Below are 4572 nucleotides of genomic sequence, written 5' to 3' on the forward strand. Positions count from 1 at the left end.
GAGTCAATATTTTGTTCTGAGCCAGTCTGGCATTCAGAGTATCAATCTCAAGAACTCCTTTCTTCTTATTCGTCCCATTATTCACATGATTCCTTTCAGAAGTGTACATGAATTGGTTATTTGCAACCATTTCAATGAGTTCTTGAGCTTCTGCAGGCGTCTTCTTCAGATGAAGAGATCCTCTAGCAGAGCTATCCAATGACATCTTGGACAGTTCAGATAGACCATCATAGAAGATACCTATGATGCTCCATTTAGAAAGCATGTCAGAGGGACACTTTCTGATCAATTGTTTGTATCTTTCCCAAGCTTCATAGAAGGATTCACCTTCCTTTTGTCTGAAGGTTTGGACTTCCACTCTAAGCTTACTCAATTTTTGAGGTGGAAAGAACTTTGCCAAGAAGGCATTGACTAGCTTTTCCCAAGAGTTCAGGCTTTCTTTAGGTTGTGAGTCCAACCATATCCTAGCTCTGTCTCTTACAGCAAAAGGGAATAGCATAAGTCTGTAGACCTCAGGGTCAACCCCATTAGTCTTGACAATGTCACAGATTTGCAAGAACTCAGCTAAAAACTGATGAGGATCTTCCAATGGAAGTCCATGGAACTTGCAATTATGTTGCACTAGAGAAACTAATTGAGGCTTAAGCTCAAAGTTGTTTGCTCCAATGGGAGGGATAGAGATGCTTCTCCCATAGAAGTCGGGAGTAGGTGCAGTAAAGTCACCCAGCACCTTCCTTGCATTGTTGGCATTGTTGTTGTTTTCGGCTGCCATGGTTTCTTCTTCTTTGAAGAGCTCTGTTAGGCCCTCTAGAGAGAGTTGTGCTTTAGCTTCTCTTAGCTTTCACTTCAAGATCCTTTCAGGTTCAGGGTCAGCCTCAACAAGAATGTTTTTGTCTTTGTTCCTGCTCATATAAAAGAGAAGAAAACAAGAAAATATGGAATCCTCTATGTCATAGTATAAAGACTCCTTGAGGTGTCAGAGGAAAAGAAAAACATAATGAAGAGGTAGAAAATTCGAACTTATCAAGTGGGATAGAGTTCGAATTGTGCATTGAGGAGGAGTGTTAGTCCATAAATAGAAGGATGTGAGAAGAGGGGAAGAAATTTTCGAAAATAAATTAAAAAGATTTTAAAAACATTTTGAAAAATACTAATTGATTTTCGAAAACTAATAGTGGAAAAGAAATCAAGTGATTTTTGAAAAAGATTTTGAAATTAGAAATAAAAAAGATATGATTGAAAACTATTTTGAAAAAGATGTGATTAAAAGATATGATTGAAAATTTATGGTTTTAAAAAGATGTGATTGAGAAGATATGATTTGAAAAACAATTTAAAATGATTTGATTTTAAAAATTAATGACTTGGCTAACAAGAAAAGATATGATTCAAACATTAAACCTTTCTCAACAGAAAAGGCAACATACTTGAAATGTTGAATCAAATCATTAATTGTTAGCAAGTATTTTTGAAAATGGAAAGAATTGATTTTGAAAATATATGATTGAAAAGATATGATTTGAAAAAGATTTGATTTTGAAAAATTATGAAAACTTGAAAAAAATTTGAATTAAAAACAAAATCTTCCCTCTTGTGCCATCCTGGCGTTAAACGCCCAGAATGGTATACATTCTGGTGTTTAATGCCTAAAATGCTACCCTTTTGGGCGTTAAACGCCCAGCCAGGGTGCGTTTAAACGCCAGTTTTCCTTCTTCACTGGGCGTTTTGAACGCCCAGCTTTTTCTGTGTAATTCCTCTGCTGTATGTTCTGAATCTTCAATTCTCTGTATTATTGAATTGAAAAGACACAAATTAAAAAATTTTTTTGGATTTTTAATGATGAGGAATAATCAAAATGCAACTAAAATCAAATAAACAATGCATGCAAGACACCAAACTTATGAGTTTGTATACTATTGACACTAATAAATTGAGAATGCATATGAGAAACAACAAAACACACAAGACAAGAGAATTTAGAGATCAGAACAAGGAAATCATCAAGAACATCTTGAAGGTCAATGAAGACACATGAATGAATTCAAAAAATGCAAGAAGAAAAGAAACATGCAATTGACACCAAACTTAAAATGAGACACTAGACTCAACAAGAAACAAAAATATTTTTGGTTTTTATGATTTTGTAATTTTTTTTGGTTTGTTTTTTTTCAAAAATTGAGTGAAGAAGAAAATGAGGATATCAAAATTCTTAATGAGAATTCCAGGAATCATGCAATGTTAGTCTAAAGCTTTAGTCTAAAGGAATTAGACATGGCTAGCCAATTTCAGCAGGACATTACATTCAAGAGCTAAATTGATGAGAATCAATCAGCTTTGGTGATGATAAGAACATCACCTTGAAACACTAGAATTCATTCTTAAGAATTCTGAAGAAAAATACCTAATCTAAGCAACAAGATGAACTGTCAGTTGTCCAAACTCAAACAATCCCCGGCAACGGCACCAAAAACTTGGTGCACAAAATTGTGATCATCAATGGCGCCATCAACATGGTACGCTCAATTGCAATCTCAACTCTTTATCACAACTTCGCACAACTAACCAGCAAGTGCACTGGGTCGTCCAAGTAATAAACCTTACGCGAGTAAGGGTCGATCCCACGGAGATTGTTGGTATGAAGCAAGCTATGGTCATCTTGTAAATCTCAGTCAGGCGGATTCAAATGGTTATGGATGATATATGAATAAAGCATAAAATAAAGATAGAGATACTTATGTAATTCATTGGTGAGAATTTCAGATAAGCGTATGGAGATGCTTTATCCCTTCCGTCTCTCTGCTTTCCTACTGTCTTCATCCAATCCTTCTTACTCCTTTCCATGGCAAGCTGTATGTTGGGCATCACCGTTGTCAGTGGCTACAGTCCTGTCCTCTCAGTGAAAATGTTCAACGCACTCTGTCACAGCACGGCTAATCATCTGTCGGTTCTCAATCAGGTTGGAATAGAATCCATTGATTCTTTTGCGTCTGTCACTAACGCCCAGCCTTCAGGAGTTTGAAGCTCGTCACAGTCATTCAATCCTTGAATCCTACTCAGAATACCACAGACAAGGTTTAGACCTTTCGGATTCTCTTGAATGCTGCCATCAATTCTAGCTTATACCACGAAGATTCTGATTAAGGGATCGAAGAGATATCCACTCAATCTAAGGTAGAACGGAGGTGGTTGTCAGGCACACGTTCATAGGTGAGAATGATAATGAGTGTCACGGATCATCACATTCATCAAGTTGAGGAACAAGTGATATCTTAGAACAAGAATAAGCCAAATTGAATAAAAGAACAATAGTAATTTCATTAATACTCGAGGTACAGCAGAGCTCCACACCTTAATCTATGGTGTGTAGAAACTCCACCGTTGAAAATACATAAGAACAACGTTCAGGCATGGCCGTGAGGGCAGCCTCCCAATGATCTAAGATAGCATAAGACTACTCAAAGATAGCTACCCAGATAAGAATACAATAGTAAAAGGTCCTATTTGTAGAGAACTAGTAGCCTAGGGTTTACAAAAATGAGTAAATGACATAAAAATCCACTTCTGGGCCCACTTGGTGTGTGCTTGGGCTGAGCATTAAACGCCAGCTTTTGTGCCAGTTTGGGCGTTTAACTCCCATTCTTGTGCCAGTTCCGGCGTTTAACGCCGGGCAGTCTTGAGCTGATTTGGAATGCCGGTTTGGGCCATCAAATCTCGAGCAAAGTATGGACTATTATACATTGTTGGAAAGCCCAGGATGTCTACTTTCTAACGCAGTTGAGAGCGCGCCAATTGGGCTTCTGTAGCTCCAGAAAATCCACTTCGAGTGCAGGGAGGTCAGAATCCAACAGCATCTGCAGTCCTTTTCAGCCTCTGAATTAGATTTTTGCTCAGGTCCCTCAATTTCAGCCAGAAAATACCTGAAATCACAGAAAAGTACACAAACTCATAGTAAAGTCCAGAAAAGTGAATTTTAACTAAAAACTAATAAAAATATAATAAAAACTAACTAAAACATACTAAAAATAATGCCAAAAAGCGTATAAATTATCCGCTCATCAGTAGACTACCGGTAAGAGATGGTGCGACTTTTTTAAATGGGCAGATGTTAAAGAAGAAGAAGCCATAGTTGGCAAAATATGTGTTTGTTATTATTTTTAGATTTGTGATTGTAACTTATGGATTAGGTAGGATGAAATATATGTAACTATGATATTAGTTATGTGAATGAAGCATTGTTATGTATTTAATGACAAAATAGAAATGGAATTTTATGTTCTCTTGGTAATGATATATCCTGTAAAAACTCTTTAAAACTGATATTATATGAAAGAGGAAGTATAAATTATGACCAAATAAGTATCAAAAGAGCATAGTTTGATCAAATTGGTCAAGTGGATACGAGTCTGTATATGAACACAAGATCAGTAGCTGGCTCTAATAACTATATATGTTGTATGCACTTTCATTAGTGAATAAATTTAAGTGTATAGTTTATTTGTGAAAACATTGAAAACAAAATAATAACTTTGGCTCTCCATGATTATCTTCTTTGTTCCCATGAAAATAAAGATA

The 4572-nt window shown here is 36.1% G+C and overlaps 1 non-coding gene across 1 annotated transcript; it reads left to right on the forward strand.

The window, feature by feature from the left end:
• Window positions 1-259: 259 nt before the first annotated feature.
• Window positions 260-367, forward strand: LOC130953461 (small nucleolar RNA R71). Its single transcript, XR_009075631.1, has one exon. It is a non-coding gene; the product is annotated as a small nucleolar RNA R71 (small nucleolar RNA).
• The last annotated feature ends 4205 nt before the right edge of the window (window positions 368-4572 follow it).

The sequence above is a fragment of the Arachis stenosperma genome, chromosome 9 (genome assembly GCF_014773155.1).
Source record: "Arachis stenosperma cultivar V10309 chromosome 9, arast.V10309.gnm1.PFL2, whole genome shotgun sequence".
Classification (NCBI taxonomy): domain Eukaryota; kingdom Viridiplantae; phylum Streptophyta; class Magnoliopsida; order Fabales; family Fabaceae; genus Arachis; species Arachis stenosperma.